The sequence below is a fragment of the Mobula birostris genome, chromosome 2 (genome assembly GCF_030028105.1).
Source record: "Mobula birostris isolate sMobBir1 chromosome 2, sMobBir1.hap1, whole genome shotgun sequence".
Taxonomy (NCBI): domain Eukaryota; kingdom Metazoa; phylum Chordata; class Chondrichthyes; order Myliobatiformes; family Myliobatidae; genus Mobula; species Mobula birostris.
In genome coordinates, this window is record NC_092371.1 from 78,229,173 (window position 1) to 78,247,807 (window position 18,635).

Genomic DNA, 18,635 nt, shown 5'->3' on the forward strand with positions numbered 1-18,635 from the left:
CTGCCTCTCGGTTTTTTTGCACTACCTTACTTTCCATTTTTCTATTTTCTATTTATGATTTATAATTTAAATTTTTAATATTTACTAATTCTTACTATTTTTAATATTTAATATTTGTAATCCAGGGAGTGTGAAGCACAGAACCAAATATCGCTGTGGTGATTGTACGTTCTAGTACCAATTGTTTGGTGACAATAAAGTATAAAGTATAAAAAGAATTCTATAAACATAAGGCATTAGAGTAGAAGTTCCCAACCTGGGGTCCACTAATTCAAGTTCAATTGTCATTCAACCATACGTGTAATGTCCTGGGTAAGATTCCCACTGCTATGCTGTGAGGTAGTTTATATTAGCAATCTTCTGTAAAAGCAGTGTGCCATGCTGGAAAGTGTGTTTCGGCTTCCGCTAAGATAAGGGCACATGTTGTTCAGCTTAGGAATGGGAGTCGTCCAATCAGGATTGTGGCGAAGAGTCTTCTGAAGGACAGTAGTCTGGCTGGGAGTCTCTTAGCAGGAGCTGTGGAGCGGGACCGAAGGGAAGATGCCGCAGAATGCTGTTGGAAGGAGGGGCCCCATTGCCAGAAGTGTTTTGTGCAGATAAATGGCTCCAAGGAGGAAGGGCAATAGTCCTGAGAGAGAGGGGGGGGGGAGGGAGGAGAGGGGGGAGAGAGGGGGGAGAGAGAGTGGGGGAGAGAGAGTGGAGGAGAGAGAGAAAAAAAAAAGAGCCAGTTTGCTCGAGATGGTCTTCAAGGGGAGTTCAAAAACATAGTGGGTGTTTTCATGGAGACCGTGGAGCCAGGTGCAAGAGATACGCCCCCGAATCCTCCTGTATATGCTCCAACAGTTATTGCAAATGGGACTGGTAACTGTAATAGGCCTTTTTATTTTCTTTTTTTCTATTAACTGATAAAGCTGAAATTGGCAAATATTCTTTCTTTATAATTTTATGGGGTGTACGATCTGTTATTTCTTGCTGACCGGTAATTGTGTGTGGGCAGTACTTACATGCCATTCGCTTAAATCAAGGTTTCTTTAATCGAAACATCATGATGTTCCCGTTTGGTTGAACCCAAATCATACCGACCTTGGGCATATATTGTTTATGGAAGGTGGCCTTCTCATCGATGATCCACGTGGCTGTTTGCCCAGTCAGTTATCGGGCCAAGTCTGCATATGAGCCCGGTGAGAGGGTTACACGTGAATATTGATAAATACAGCCACACGGGACAGTGTTACTCTGGGGTCAAGGTACAAAATACAGTACCAAGTCACACACAGCAAAAGCCACACATAGCAGGTATAAGATAGCAAGTAACGCTACGCAATAAAGGAGTCCAAACTCGAGCTATACAGCCACCAAGACCACAACGGAGCTTGTCTTCTGCCAAGCAAACACTGGCGGGGTGGAGCCTGGACGCCACGCCACACTGCCCCTGGTGAAGCACACCGGCTCCAGGGCCTCTCTCCTGGTGGCTGTAAACAGGCGACACCCCGACTTGAGGCTGAGTCCTCACACATGCATGGTAGCAAGCACACACAGGGGTCCACGGCATCGAGGCTAACGGGGAGAGAGCAGAAATATGATGTGGCGGATCAAGCATGACATTATCCAATGACAGCGCAGGACCAAACGGCCTACTCCTGCCCCGATGTTTTCATGGGTTGCAATGAGGCACGGTCAGAAAACGCTAGAAAAGAAGCCAACAGTTACACAGCCAGCTTCCTCACAGAGCCACGTTGTAAAGACCAGACCATCTGTTTTTTTCAGTGTTTAGCTGAAGGTTGGCAGTTGGGTCTGGCCTGCTCGCTGGGTTTGAAAGCAGATTGAGTCACTACCCTGTGGAGTACTCCTTTCAGTCTCAGCTTCCAGATGCCTTCAAAGTACAAAGTAAATTTACTTTCAAAGTACAGTTATGTCACCACCTACCGCTCTGTGATTCATTTTCTCGCAGGCATTCACAATAAACCCAAAGAAATACAATAGAGTCAATGAAAAGCCGCACACAAGGGACAAAAAAATGTGCAAAAGACAACAAATTGTGCAAATACAAAAAAGGGGAATAAAAGACAAATAAATAAATAATAAATATCAAGAAAATGAGCCTGTCACTTGAATTGGAGGGGAGGAGAAGATGGCTCCGCAATGCATCGCCGAAATGATATCGTATTTGTTAAGTAGGGGCCGTGCACAATCCTGATTTGATGGAGACAGACGTGAGAAGCACGGAGGAACATCTGGAAAAACTTCTGAAATGCCTGCTTTGCTGCTGCTATTGTGCGATCAAGAATCTCTGGAGGGGAAGGCCCCAAATCCTCGGCTTTGCCTATTGCCTGTTGCCGGTGCTGGGGTCGAAGCGCTCGGCAGAGATGGTGCTTGGTGTCGGAAGGCTGGTCGGAGGCTCGAAGTTTTCGGACAGACTCAAGAGTTGGCTGTGGTCGGGTGCTTCCAGGGTGCTGCATCGGCAAGTTTGCGGCACTGGAAGCTCATGGCAGGGAGAGTTTCTTCCTTCTATCATCTGCGTGAGATGATGGGACTTTCAAGAGACTTTGAGACTTTTTTTTACCGTGCCCATAGTCTGTTCTTTATCAAATTACGGTATTGCTTTGCACTGTTGTAACTATATGTTATAATTATGTGGTTTTTGTCAGTTTTTTTAGTCTTGGTTTGTCTTGTGTTTCTGTGATATCATTCTGGAGGAACATTGTATCATTTCTTAATGCATGCATTACTAAATGACAATAAAAGAGGACAGCGTGTCCTCATAATCTAAATCTAATCTAATTCTCTATTCCATCTTGAAGTCTGGGCCTTTCTCCTGCTTTGGCCAACAGAAGACCAAGGGACACACAAGACCATAAGACACAGGAGCAGAATTAGTCTACTTGGCCCACCATGTCTGCTCCGCCATTCCATCATGACTGATTTATTTTCCTTCTCAACCTCATTCTCCTGCCTTCTCCCTGTAACCTTTGACATCCTATCAACCTTTGTCTTAAGTACACCCAATGACTTGGCCTCCACAGCCGTCCGTGGCAATGAATTCCACAGGTTTCCCACGTCTGGCTAAAGATGTTTTTTCCCCTCACCTCCGTTCTAAAGGGACATTCCTGTATTCTGAGGTTGTGCCCTCTGGTCTTAGACTCCCCCACTAGCATTTCCAGCTGGCCTGTACTGGCAAAAGTCATTGAATGGAAATATTAACCCTGATGCTCTCTCCACAGATGCTGCCTGACCCACCAAGGGTTTCAGGAATGTTTAGATTTCAGTTCTGCTGATACTTACTTTTGGCTTGATTTAGGAGAGGCCGGTTAAAGAGTTCTTCCCTAAAGGAAGGCAAAGTAGCTTTGAGCAATACAGTACATTTATAACAGAGCAGCACCCACAGAATGGTGGAGGAACTCAGCAGGTCAGGCAGCAACCGCGGAGGGAATAAACAGTCGATTTTTCGGGCCAAGACCCTTCATTAGGACTGGAAAGGAAGAGAGAAGCCAGAATAAGAAGTTGGGGGGGGGAAAGAAGTACAAGCTGCCAGGTGATATGTGAGATGAGGTGAGGAAGGGCGGATGAAGTGAGAAGCTGGGACGTGACACCTGGAAGAGGAAAAGGGATGAAGAAGAAGGAATCTGAGTGTTGGCTCCTAGCTAGAGGCCCACCATTGGCACGCATGTCTCCAAGTCAGACTGTTCTGTCTTTAAGACTCACTAAGATACAAGCCATAATAAAAAAGTACTTCTGTGATGATGCAGTCCTGTCACAGATGCTGTCCTGCCAACAAATCATTAAACTGAGGCTTTATCTGGGTAAGTGGAAGATCCTAGGTAACTTCTAAACACAGAATATTGAACAGTACACCACAGACTCTTCAGCCCATGATATTGTGCCAACCTTTTAACCTTTCCCTCCTACATAGCCCTCCGTTTTGCTTTCATCCATGTGCTACGAGTTTCTTAAATGTCGCTAATGTATCTGTCACTACCACCACATCTGGCTGGGCGTTCCATGTATCCACCACTCTCTGTGTAAAATGAATAAAGGGTAACAAGAGAAACTCCCCTATTCCTAAAAAATAGTAACGTTCTCCCCGGAGGTCTGGCTAATATGCAAACAGTGACTTGAATGTGGATGTGGGAGGCAAAATCAGCCAGCTCGTGGATAACGCGGTCCACAGTGTGGAGAGCAGCCCTTAAGCAGCAGGAAGCGATCAGTGTGTTGGAAAAGTGGGCTAAAAGTGGCAGACTTCTCAGGATTAAAGTGATGTATAAATGCCAGAAACTGCTGAACATGGAAGCTTATGCAGTGGCTTTGTTCTTAACCACTTGAGAAGCCCTGATTTCACCCTGGAAGACCTGGTATTCCTGGAGTGGGTAAAATAAGTAATCTGAAATTCAACGATGGGAAAGGAAAGGAGAGGACCAGCAGGCACAACTTCAGAATAGAACAGAGATGAGGAAAAGTTTCTTTAGCCAGAGGGTGGCAAATCTGTGGAATTCATTGCCACAGGAGCCTGTGGGGGCCAAGTCATTGGGTATATTTAAAGCGGAGGTTGACACATTCTTGACTAGCCAGGGCGGTCAAAGGTTATGGGAAGAAGGCAGAAGAATGGGGTTGAGAGGGATAATAAATCAGTCATGATCGAATAGAGCAGTAGGCGCAATGGGACTACTGGCCTAATTCTGCTGCTATGTCATAGTGTCTTCGGAAAAGGTGAATCTTAATGACTTTCTGAAGAACACTTTTATCCGTGAAGTGTGTGCAGAACTTCTGGCACGTTTCCCTGGAGGTAAATCAGGTGGTTTGAACTGGTCTATTTCCTGAAGAAAGATACAGAGCCAGCTGGCATCTGGGCCCTTCCGCAGGTGATTCACACCATCGACACCTGCACATTCACTCACTTAGCTTCCAAAGCACTTACGAGGGGTGATTGATAAGTTCGTGGCCTAGGGTAGAAGGAGATGAGTTATTAACTTCAAACTTTCTGCATTTTCACTCAAAGAGTTGAACTGCACATGCATGTAACGAGAGCGTCTTGGACCTCCAGGTGGTCCACAGCAGGGGTGATTGATAAGTTCGTGGCCTAAGGTAGAAGAAGATGAGTTATACAGCTCTCGTTACATGCATGTGCAGTTCAACTCTGAGTGAAAGTGCATAAAGTTTGAAGTTTCTCCTCATCTCCTTTTTCTTTAGGCCACAAACTTATCAATCACCCCTGCTGTGGACCACTCCGACAAAGAAGGGATCCGTATGTTCGACGACCGCTGGACTAAGTGTATAAACGTAGGAAAAACAAACGTGCTAGGTTTTCTAAAATTGACTCCTTCTACCTAGGCCATGAACTTATCAATCACCCCTCATATTGTATCACAATCTTTCCCAAACCCGCAGAAATCGCATTCAATTTGCTTTCAATTGTTCCCTCGGCCCCAGTACCCTAATTTCTGCAGTGGGCCAGAAGCCTGGATGTAAATTTTATGACCATCAGGCTCATGTTGTTTCATCCTCCGTCTGAAATTCAGACACCTGTGGAGCTCCAGTTAAATTGAGTCACTTGGGAGGAAAACGAGCTTTCCCAACAAGAGGAAAAGTTTCCCAAGCCAGTTGCTTTCAACTGAAGCCTCGGCTGCAGGACTGGAGCCTGGATTTGGTTCATCCCATCACAGGAAAGATGTGGAGGCTCTGAAGTGGGTGCAGAAGAGACTTATCAGGATGCCTCCTGGATTAGAGGGTAAATTTAAAGCACAGGGTGACAGATTCTCGATTAGTAAGGGCAACAGAAGGTTGTCAAAGTAAATTTATTATCAAAGTACATATATGCCACCATATACTACTTGGAAATGTATATTCTTGCAGGCATTTACCAGAACAATGAAGAAATACAATAAAATTGTATCATTTCTTAATGTATGTATACATTTCTAAATGACAATAAGAGGAGTGTTCTCATAATCTAAAAAAAATTCATGAAAAACTATAAATAAACAAGACTAACAACAAATGAGCAAAAGAAGGCAAGTCGTGCAATAATAAAAAAAAAGTTAATAAAAATACTGAGAAATTGTAGAGTCCTTGAAAGTGAGTCCGTAAGTTGTGGAATCAGTTCAAGAGTTGAGGTGAGTGAAGTTATCCACACTGGTTCAGGAGCCTGATGGTTGAACGGTAATAACTGTTCCTGAACCTGGTGGTGTGGGACCTGAGGCTCCTGCCTGATGGTGGTAGCGAGAAGAGAGCTTGGCCTGGAAGATGGGGATCGCTGATGACAGATGCTGCTTTCCTGTGGCAGCAGTCCCTGTGCTCAATGGTGGGGAGGGCTCTGCCTCTAATGGGCTGGGCTGTACTCACTACTTTTTGTAGACTTTTCTGTTACTGGGGAGAATGGGGTTGAAAGCAAAAATAAATCAGCTCTGATGGAATGGTGGAGCAGACTCGAGGGGCCGCATGGCCTGATTCTGTTTGTACATCACATGAACTACATGAAGAAGTTGGACACACCTGGGTTATTTCCTCTGGAGGCTGAGGAGAGAGGGTTTATAAACTAATGAGAGGTATTGATGGGGCAGACAGAATCTTTTTCCCAGGGTCGAAATACTGGAGGGAGTGCATTTAAAAGGGGGGGGTGGAGTTCAAAGGAGATGTACGGAGCATGTGTTTCACCTCAGAGAATGGGAGCGTTGTCAGTGCTGATGATGGAGACAGGTTAAAGATCCATTGGAGACATTTTAGTTAGGCACATAGATGAAAGAAGAATGGAAGGCTCTACAGGAGTGAAGCTTTAGGTTGATTTTGGATTAGGTTAAAAGGTTGGCACAGTATTCTGGGCCAAAGGGCTGTAATGTGCTATAGTGTTCTTTGTTCTATTCTCATGAATGTGTAGAGAATGGAGGGATATGGAGCATGTGGGCAGAAGATATTAGTTAGAAACTTGATTAGCAGTTGGTTTGTCCTTTTTTTGTGCTATCACTCTGGAGGAACATTGTATCATTTCTTAATGCATGCATGCATTTCTAAATGACAATAAACGAGGACTCAGTGTCCTCATAATCTAATTTATTTATTTATTTGTTGAGATACAGCACAGAATAGGCCCTTCAAGCCACGTTGCCCAGCAAACAATTAAGCTACAACCAATTAGTACACCTTTGGACTGTGGGAGGAAACTGAAGTGGTCACGGACAGAACACACAAACTCCTTACAGGGAGTACGGGAATTGAACCCGGGTCGCCGGCACTGTAAAGCGTCGTGCTAATCACTACACTACCGTACCACCCGAGTTTGGAGACCAACGTCGAGGGTTGAAGGGCGTGTTCCTGTGCTGTGCTGTTTTGTTCTATCCCACACTTCTTTATAAATTTTACCTCAAGGCACTTGCGCCATCTTGGTTCACTTCTCTCTTGCAAAGGAAACACAAGAGATCTGAGGATCTTGCTAACCCACCTATGCGTGGTCATGTTTCTAGTTCTGCTGCATAGCCTGTGAAGAAGTGACTCCAGTGCTGTGTGGGCTGACCCAGGAGCAGTCCCCTGTGCAAGCACAGCCCAAAGTAATCACCAGATGCACTAAAGCTACCAGGGCCGAACTTGCGGGACTGGGGCCTAGGGAGAAATCGGAGGGATGGAGAATTCCTTTCCTTCCATCCGCCATGCTGTGGTAGTGTAGCAGTCAGTGTGATGCTATCACAGCTCGTGATTCAATTTTTGCAACATTCTGCGAGAAGCCTCTGTACGTTCTCCCCGTGGAATGTGTGGGTTTTCCCCGGGTGCTCTCGTTTCCTTCCGCTGCTCAAAGTCATACGTGGTAGGTTAAATGGTTTTTTGTAAGTTGTCCCGTGATTAAGTTAGGGTTAATCGGGGTTTTGGAGTCGCTTAAAGGGCCAGAAGGGCCTTCTCCGCACTGTATCACTGAATGGAGGATAGATAAACGGGATGGAGGATAAATAAATGGATAGATGGATAGAATGGAAGTGGAGGATGGATAGGAGGAGTGAAACTCTCCTTGATCATCACCTCCAGATAAAAATGATTTGTCTTCTTGGGTTCAAAGTGGAGTACGGCAAAACTGAGAACAGGCCACAGTGGGTCCAAAGAGAGAACTGAGCATATTGCTCTGCTACCTCAGGCAGGCAGACACACACACACACACACATACCACCTACTGCCTTACAACACACAATATAGACCACAGCATTCACAAACTTTACAGACTTTTATGGAACACGTTTACCTGCGCCATAGCAAACGAGGCCACGGTAGCCTCGTGGTTCAGAGTTCGATCCCAGCATCCTCTTTAAGGAGTCTGTCACACACCACCCTCTGACACACACAGCTTAGTTGCACACAGTATGCATTAGCTGGAGATAAGGTTGGCGCAGACACTGAATAGTTACCCTGCCAAGATATGATCTAATTTCTCTCTCTTTTTTGTTTGCTCTCTCTCTCTCTCTCTCTCTCTCTCCCCTCCCACGCACATATACACATACACACACACACACACACGCCTGCATGCACACACTCTCCCATTAGCCAATAGTTGGGCAACTATCCAAGGGAGGGCACCTGTGACTTAACACTGGCACAGAATCTGTTGTGGGTATCCCCACAGTGAGCCCCTACACCCACTAATAAACAGGCCTGGTAAAATCCTCTCATTAACTTAACAGATGCCGAAAGCCAAACAGTGATGTGATGCATACACCCTGCTGAGCTCGTACTGTGAAGGAAGAGGGGATGGGAATGGAACCCTGGGAAGGAAAATAAGGACTTGCCTTTACGTCGGAGGGTGGTGCGTGTATGTTGTGATACAGGGTTGCCATGTGCTGGGGTACGCTAGGACAAGTGTTTACTGTGTGTGGTGTGTAGCTGACTGTGTTTACTTATTTATTTTTAGTTCTTAGAGATACAGCCAAGAACAGGCCCTCCTGGCCCTCCGAGCTGTGCTGCCCAGGAACCCCCGACAATCCCCAATTAACCCTAACCTAACCACGGGACAATTTACAATGACCAGTTAACTAACTAGTACATCTTTGGCCTCCGGAGTATACGTCACAACACATCCTGAAACACAGCAAAATTTCTGAAGGGCAGTGACTGTGATAACGTAGAAACACAGCAAGTGATTTGAGAATAGCTAGCTCCCATAATCTTTGGCGAGATAACAACTGGGTATCTTACCCCTTCCTTCTCAGTATTGGGAGGATTCTTGGCCCGAAACGTTGATTGTTTATTCATTTCTGTACATTGGAACAGACTATTGACTTCAGGAGGAGGTCCATGAGCCAATCCTCATTGGAGGATCAGGGGTGAAGAAGGTGAGCGACTTTAAATTCTTTGGTGTTATCATTTCAGAGAATTTGTCCTGGACTCAGTACGTAAGTGCAATTACTAAGAAAGTTTGGCAGTGTCTCTACTTCCGTAGAAGTTTGCGAAGATTTGGCATGTCATCCAAAATTTTGACAAACTTCCATAGGTGTGTAGTGGAGAGTATATTGACTGGCTGCATCACAGCCTGGTATGGAAACACCTGCAAAAAGTAGTGCATACAGCCCAGTCCATCAAGGGTAAAGCCCTCCCCACCAATGAGCACACGTACACGGGGTGCTGTCACAGGAAAGCAGCACCCACCATCAGAGACCTCAAGCACCCAGGTCGTGCTCCCTTCTCACTGCTACCATTAGGAAGGTACATCATATATGGCAATATACAGGTACTTTGAACTTTGAAGAGCCTCCGCCCAAAGTGTCAACTGTTTATTTCCATAATTAGATGCTGCCTGACCTGCTGAGTTCCTCCAGCGTTTTGTGTGTGCTGCTCACAATTTCCAGCATCTGCAGAATTTCGTGTCTCCAAGGGGACTGATTGTGGATGATCAGCCATGATCACAGTGAATGGCGGTGCTGGCTTGAAGGGCCGAAGGGCCTACTCCTGCACCTATTGTCTATTGTCTCCAATTAGTTGTCACCAAGTTACACTCTGCAACAAAGCAAACCTTCCCCGTTCATTTCCATTGCCTACCTGCCCACCATTGAAAGTCCTTGAGGAAGTAGCATTGGGGCATGTCAATTCCACAACCTACTGTTAAGGCCATTCAGTCCATCTAGTCTATATCATTTGCAGGCAGAGAAATCCCATCAGACTAATTCCCCTTTTCTTTCCCCGTTAAAATAATTAAGATTCATTTTACTTGTCACATGTACATTGAAACATACAATTAAGTGTGTCGTTTTTGTCAAATCAAATCAGCGAGGATTCTACACGGCTGCTTATAGGTGTCACCATGCTCCTGGTGCCAAAATAAGGTGCCCACGTTCATCCTGACCTATACATCTTTGAAATATGAGAGTACATTGGAGTATCCAGAAAAAACCCACAAAGTCACTGGGATAAAATACAAACTCCTTACAGACAGCGGCGGGAATCAAATCCCAATCTTACTGTTGGCGCTGTAAAGTGATTGTAGTGACCACTATGCCAACGTGCTACCTCACGGGTTATTTTCACTCAGGAGGCCATCCAGCTGTCTACTTGACTGTTCACCAGTGCAGACAATAGGTACCACACCAAAACTACCCTCTCAGTGTGCGAGGATATCCTTGTGCTGCTGAAGAAGCCCACCAGCTCTCTGAGCATCGTCGAGGCTCCTGAAAGGGCCTTGGGCTTTGCTACCACCATCCAGGGCAAACTGCCACATCTGCATGATGCAGAAGACAGTCGAATGGGCTTCACCTCTGGAACTCAGCACTCCCTGTTCTTATTCGGACCAAGGCGGTAATGCAGACTGCAGCTGGGTGTTCCAGAGAAACCTATCCCAAGGTCTTGATTTTACACCAAGATTAATGTGGAACCCTTTTAAATGTCTGCTTGCACTGAAGGTTTGTATATTACATTATTTATTTCCAGCCTGTTACACTGTTGGCATTTAGGGCCGCAATGAACTTTCTCCATCTCGGTTGGTTTTCAGAGCTGCCCTCGTCGTGCCAGAAGCTTCCTCTCGGTTTTCACTACTGTCAGTCATGCAAGTCCCAGATGGAGACTCAGGAATACCATCGCACTCAGATGTAGAAGGATTCTTCCCTGCTGTTTCCGTAACAATTTTGTTTACCATCAGGGTTGTTAGCTCTGAGCTGAAACCCAGAACCTGGAGGACTCCTAGTCTGGCCTCTACCCTTTGACCTGTTTGGCATGGGTGACCCTACCAAGAGCCAAAGCACGAGGCTCTGACTCCAGCCAGCATAGCTCATTGAAGCACACAAGCATCCAAACCCTATGACAAGGCTGTGGTCCTCCTGGGTGGATTAAGGCACATGGATGTTAGAAAAATGGATGGCTATGTAGGAGGGAAGGATTAGATTGATCTTAGAGTAGGTATAAAGCCTGGCACAACATAGTGGGCCAAAGGGCCTGTACTGCGTTGTAGTGTTCCATGAAACACCTGCAGATAATTTGGTACATTAAAGTTGACATTGGTTATATCACCCAGTTGAGTGTAATAAGTGGAAAATTCCCCAGCACTGACTTATCTTGAAGGTCATAAATCAAAAAAGGAAGATAGAAAACTTCTGAAAAATATGTAGGAAACTCGAGGGTTAATGCTTTAAGTCTTTTTCATACAAAATCCTGTCCAGGTGGCTCAACAGAATGTGTGCGTTGTCAATACATTAGTCAGACAGAAGCCTCAGCAGGTCTTACAATTCTCACTTGCACACCTCGCTCCCTTTGCACACCACTCACGCAATCTCCCTCTTCCCCAGGGTTTCTGTTGCATCCAATGTACCACGGGGCTGTGGAAACCTTTGCCGCATGGCGCCCCCCCCCCCCCCCCCACCATCTGACTAACTCGGTTGTCAAAGTTTTCCCGGCAGGCTGGTTGGCAGAGGTGACATGGCCTATGGCAGCTCAACAGACTCGGCGCTGGTTTTTGTGTTCCAGCCAAATCCAAACCAACAGTTTTGACTGTAAAAATATTTGCTTTAGATATGAGGGGGATGACAGGAGGGGAGGTGGGGAGGGGGGGGCTAGAAGACACCAGGAATCGCTGCAGATGTCGCAATTGGCGACGTGCCCATGAAATTAGTGTTGCTAATTCTTTTATATTTCAATTACCCAAACTGCTAAGATTATTTCAAACGAGCAAGCTTCAGTCAATGAGCAGTTGAAATAATGAGCTCTGTTTATATAAAGAGATAAAGAGGGTTTGCATTTTTTTTTCCAAAAAGGAAGAGAGACAGAAAGGGAAAAAGTGAGGTGCACAACATTTAAGGTAAAAGGGCAAAAACTGCTCCCTGCGCATCCAATGTCGCCCGAGTTTTAATTTGACTCCCAGGATGAGAACTGACATTGTAAATGTGCCTCAATAATGTGTCCACTGCTCAGCCTCCGATAACTCACCTCGTAACCCCAATCATCAGAAGGCCTCTCTAACCAAGGCAGCCAGTTGGCTGGTAAATAAGCTTCTGTTATTGCTTCATGCACAGGCGCCACAGCAGTACGGCAGTTAGCGAGAAGCCATTTACAACGGCGCATTCCAGAGTTGGGAGTTCAATTCTTGCTCCATTCTGTAAGGCATCTCTTTACGTCCTCCCCATGGAATGTGTGGGTTTCCCCTGGGTGCTCCAGTTTCCTCCCACAGTCCAAAGACGCACTGAGTGGGTTAATTGGTCGTTGTAAGTTGCCCTGTGATTAGGTTAGGGTTGTGGGTTTGCTGGGGCAGCATGGCTCAAAGGGCTGGAAGGGCCTACTCCGACCTGTACCACTTAATAAAATAAAATATCATTCAAACTAACACTCCAGTCTGTCTAAAGTGGCCATTGAGTGCCTCTCCTAACAACAGAAGCTCTCTCTAACCAAGACATCCAGTTGGCTGGATAATAAATGCTACTGCTTCATGTCCTTTCATACCAAGACTCCAATCCACCTCAAACGTATTGTGTTTAGGTCTACCCCCCACCCCCCGACAAATGGATCCTAAAACCCACCATCAGGGTCATGTCCTACTGTCACTGCTACCATTGAGCAGGAAGTACAGAAACACCAACTGAAGATGAAAGCACTGCCAGAAAAGCAGGAATACACACTGCCTGTGCTGCAATTTGTTAGGCCAATTAAGAACAGTACCCACACAGTGGGCTGGCTGGTGGTGTAGTGGCATCAGCACTGGACTTCAAGGCAGATGGTCCGGAGTTCAAACCCAGCCGGGCCCCAACCTGGCCTGAAGGGAGGTCTGGCAATCTCCTTCCATATCTTGCCACGGAAACCCTATGGACCCTTTGGTCCACGAGGTCACAAAGAGTCAGACTCAAATAAACAACTGAACAACAAACCCACATAGTAACTTTAAGCACCTCACCCAGTCTTGGAGAAAAGATGGGAGAAGAAACGCTCAGCCAGGCTTAACCTGAGGGGCTTGATGGCTATGGGTCTGGATTTGATGGACTTTAAAAGAATGAGAAAGGATCTCATTAAAACCTACTGAATACTGTAAGGCCTAGATAGAATGGATGTAGAAAGGATGTTTTCAAATATTGGTCTCTCAGAACATAAAAACATCACTTAGGAATGGAGATGAGAGGTATTTCATACACACAAGAGATTCTGCAGGTCCTGCAAATCCAGAGCAACAGACACAAAATGCTGGAGGAACTCAGCAGTCAGGCAGCATCTATGGAAATGAATAAACAGTCAATGGTTCAGGCCAAGATCGTTCATTAGGACTGGGTCATGGGTCCTGATGAAGGATCTCGACCCAAAACACTGACTACTTTTTCCCCTCCATAGATGCTGCCTAACCTACTGAGTTCCTCCAGGATTTTGTGAGGATGAATTTTCTTTAGCCAGAGGGTGGTGAATCTGTGGAATTCATTGCCACAGACAACTATAGAGGCCAGGTGATTGGGCATATTTAAAACAGAGTTGGCAGGTTCTTGATTTATAGGAAAATCAGAAGTTACAGAGAGAAGGCAGGACAATGAGGTTGAGAGGGAAAATAAATCGGCCATGATGGAATGGCGCAGCAGACTCGATGGGCCAAAGTTTTAGGGTCTCATAATCAGAATATACATCTGAGCCAAGCCTATCCTGGCACAGTCAGGTCCTGTGGGGCTGAGGATGGGTTAAAGCTTTCTCAGAGACATCTATTAAGGCAAGAACAAGAGACAGCATGCTATCTCACACAGAGGACACAGATCTTTCTGACGTCAGTGCCAGTCTCTGGGATCAGTGAGATATCCTTTTCTCTTCAGGTGGACCAACAGGTCTTTACTTTAATCATGCTGAGAAGATGTTATACCGCAGAATGATGATTCACTCCCAGGTCATTGGGCTGATTGCTGTGTCTAATCTTATCCACGCTGGACTGCGATCGACACATTTTACTCAGTCCCCGGCCGCAGATTATTCCCGTAGCCAGATCATAAACAAATCCACTGCTTTCTAACCTCGCGGGTCCCATTTACTTTTACAGCAGATGTCCCAGCTCAGGAGGCTTACAGCAACCATCCCCAGCCAACAGAACAAAAATAGTAGTGGCTCAGCGGGCCGGTCTCCTCTTACCTGAGTCAGAAAGTCATGGGTTCAAGTCCCACACCAGCACAAAAACAACTCAGACTGACACCCCAGTGAAGAAGTGCTCAGTAATTAACCCTGTAATTAGTTCTGCTCTCAGTACAGCTTGGAGAAGCCCCATTTAGTGCAGAGAGAATGCCATTTGGCTTCTCCTCTCTCTGGTCCTGGGAAGGATGCCAAGGGATGTTAACAATGCAACTATGGATGTGACGTAACCATGACTGTGTATAATGAAACACATCAAGGCACAGTTCCGTAGTGTGAGAGAGTCCCAGCCCAGCCACCTGCACACATCTGCCGTAGAGTTACAGACAGCTACAGCACACAAACAGGACCTTCAGCCCAATGACCATGTGCCAACCATTAACCACAAATTTACACTGGTCCTACTTTATTTATTTATCCACATTCTGATCCCCTCACCCCAGATTCTACAACTCACCCACACAACAGGAGGGGGTGGGGGGGATCTTACAGCAGTTGATCTATCTACTAACGACTCTGGGGCGTGGGAGGGAACTGAAGTTCCTGGAGGGAAACCCATGTGCTCACAGGGAGGACACAGAGGTCAGGATCGAACTCAAGTCTCTGGCACTGTGAGACGGCGGCTCTGCTTGCCACACCACTGTGTCGTCCATATCTACCTGTCTTCCACACCACTGTGTCACCCATATCTCCCTGTCTTTATGCAGAACAGTACAGCACACGGACCAGCCCTTCGGCCCACAAAGCCCATGCTGACCTTGACGTCAAATTATAGTAAACCTACTTCCCGTGCGTGATCCACAATCCATCCATTCCCTGCACTTCCATGTGGCTGCCTAACTACCTCTGAAATGCCACTGTTGCATCTGGTTTCAGGAACCTACTGTCCTCTCGCACCGAAGCCAAGCCATCTAGTGTGTGACGTGTTTACCCTGGGAAAATGACTCTACCTACCCTCAGCTACATCTCAGCATGTGGGGATGCCTTCAGAGTCGCACAACAATACAGCATGGATACAGGCCATTCAGTTCAACTGGTGCATGCCAACTACAACATCGTCCCTCTACACCAGCCATACCCATTCAACCCATAACCCTCCAAGTCCCTTCCCTCTACGCATCTATCTAAGTGACTCTTAAAGGCTGCACTTGTACCAGTCTCGACAACTTCCAATGACAGCTTAATCGGGCACGGTAGTGTCGTGGTTATCACAACACTTTACGGTACCAGTAACCCAGGTTCAGTTCCCGCTACTGCCTATAAGGAGTTAGTGCATTCTTACTCTGCCTGTACGGGATTCCTCCCGGTGCTCCAGTTTCCTCCCACAGTCCAAAGACACACAAGTAAGCAGGTTAATTGGTCATTATAAATTATCCCATCATGATTAGGCTCAGATTACATTGGAGGATTGCTGGGCAGCTCGAAGGGCCAGAAAGACCTATTCAGAGTTGTATCTCAATGAAATTTTTAAAAAAGCAAATTACGACTCAGGCTTATTTTAAACCTCTCCCCTCTTTTTGTATCTATGCCCTCTAGCTTTGGGCTCATAACCCTGGAAAATGACTGTGCTGTCTATTGCCGGATGACTAGATAAAGACCATGTTCAGTTGAAACAGTCTAGGATTTAGGGAGTTTTAAAAACTGACAGTCTTCCTCTTGATAGAGGTGTATATGATAAGGGGCATACCTGAGTGGACAGCCAGTGCCTTTTCCCAGGGTGGCAATGGCTAATTCGAGAGGACATACTTTTAATGTGATTGGAGGAAAGTAGAGGGTGGATGTCAGAGGTAGGCTTTTTTTTTTATAAACACAGGGTCCGTGATAGAGGCACAAACATCCTGCGGAGCATGAAGGAAGCTCACCTCTGTCCAAGGATACTGACAGACTTTTACCGCTGTACCATTGAGAGCACTCTCCAACTGCATCTCAGTGTGGTACGGCAATTGTCCTGTATCGGACCGCAAAGCTCTCCAGCGTGTGGTGAAAGCTGCCCAGCGGATTATCGGCACCCAATTGCTCACCATTGAGAACATCTAACATAAACGCTGCCTGGGCAAAGCATTATCAAGGATGTATCTCACCCTAATGAAGGGCCGAATGGCCTACTCCTGCACCTATTTTCTATGTTTCTATGTTTCTAACCATGGACTTTTTACTCTCCTCCCATCATGTAGGCGCTACAGGAGCCTCCGCTCCCGCACCAGCAGGCACAGGAAGAGCTTCTTCCCTGAGGCTGTGACCCTGCTGAACCTCTCATCACAGCGCTAAGCAGTATTGCACTCATATTGTTCTGTCTCAGTACTTTTATATCTGTGTGCTGTAGCTCTTTTTTTATTCGCAGTTATTTTGTAAATAACACTATTCTTTGCATTTCTGGTCAGATGCTAACTGCATTTCATTGGCTTTGTATCTGTACTCGGCACAATGACAATAAAGTTGAATCTCTTATTACATAGGCACACAGATGAAAGAAAAATGGACAGCTAGGTGGAAGGGAAGGGCTAGACTGACCATGGAGTAGGTTAAAAAGTTAGCAGAATATCCTGGGCTGAAGGGCCTGTATAGCTGTAATTCTATATTCCTACTCTTGGGAAAGACAAGGGTTAATTCTATTTATTTTTTTAGAGTTACCGCGCAGTAACAGACTCTTCCAGTCCAACTCATCCTCGCCACCCAATCGCACCCATGAGATCAATTTAACTGGCTCGCCCGTGCATGTTTGGGACGTGGGAGGAAACTGGGGCATCCTGAGGGAACGCACACTCACGCAGAGAACGCACAAATTCTTTACAGACGGTAGTGAGAACCGAACCGGGGTCACTGGCACTGTAAAGCGTTACGCTTACTGCTACACTACTGAGCGCCCCAGCATGTAACATTACTACCCTGAGGAAAAAACTCTACCAATCCAGTTGCTGGAAGGAAAATGGAAGCATGGAAAGATGAAGGGTTACAGGGAGAAGGCAGGAAAATGGGGTTGAGAAGGAAAATAGATCAGCCATGATGAAATGGCACAGATTCAATGGGCCGAATGGCCTCCTATGACTTATGGTCCACGATTAGATTGAAAGGGATTATTCCCAGCGAGCAGCTCATTATTACTCTGCTATAGAAGCATGATAGAACCTGCCCCCTCTTTGAATGTCTTACTCCAACCACACGTTATACAAAAAAGTTTGAAGGGACAGAATTGTTTTAACTGAGACTTGTGTAAAATAGTTTAAAATCTGTCTTTATACCAGAGCATTGAAACAGTGGGAGGTCCGTGCTAAATCAAAGAGATGGATCCTAGATTCTGTTATTGATAGCACTCGGTCCATGCGGTCACACGGATTGATTGAACCAGAATTTTCCAGGAATTTCTTTCTCCCTTTTTTGGTTCTGTTTTTTTTCTCTCTGTAAATATTTCCCCTCTCCCAGGAGAGGGTTGCGGAGTTGGATCAGGACTGGGAAAATTATGTTCCGTCACGCTAGCCTGATTGGGGGAGGGAAGTCTGAGAGAGGGCTGCGTCTTGTCTCAATCGCAATGTTGCTATTTTCCTTCCAGGGTCAGTCAGCTGAGTCCAGTGGAGTGGGTTCAGAACTCAAAGGTTTAATTTAGAGAACAGTAAGATAAAAATGGAAACATCAACTGTCTATTCCTCTCCATAGATGCAGCCTGACCTGCTGAGTTCCTCCAGCATTTTGTGGATCGCTCTCCCCATGTGACTGTGTGGGTTTCCTCTGGGTGCTCTGGTTTCCTCCCACAGTCCAAAGATGTACCGGTTGGTAGGTTAACTGGTCATTATAAATTGTCCTATGATTAGGCAGGGATTAAATCAGGGATGTTGGGTGGTGTGGCTCGAAGGGCTAGAAGGGCCTATTCAGTACGTTGTCTCAATAAATACGTAAATAAACACTATTCCAACACAGAAAATGCTGGAGGAACTCAGTAAGTCGAGCAGCATCTATGGAGAGATAGAAACAACCAATCTTTCAGACCAAGATCCTTCAGCAGGACTCGAGACCTGATGCAAGCCGAGACCCTTCATCAGAGCTCATGACCTGCTGAAGGGCCTCAGTCCAAAACAGTGACTCTTCATTCCTCTCCATAGATGCTGCCT

At 46.0% G+C, this 18,635-nt stretch overlaps 1 protein-coding gene across 6 annotated transcripts in view; it reads right to left on the minus strand.

The window, feature by feature from the left end:
* Positions 1-18,635, minus strand: part of LOC140187862 (protein CBFA2T2-like) — a 221,545-nt gene that overhangs the window by 131,815 nt on the left and 71,095 nt on the right. Inside the window, exon 1 of one of the 6 annotated variants that reach the window (XM_072243683.1) lies at positions 14,536-14,565. The exons of the other annotated variants lie outside the window; for them this stretch is intronic. The gene's annotated coding sequence lies outside the window, so the exon portion shown is untranslated. Of the gene's footprint in view, positions 1-14,535; positions 14,566-18,635 lie in introns of those variants that run through there. 6 annotated transcript variants of the gene reach the window in all.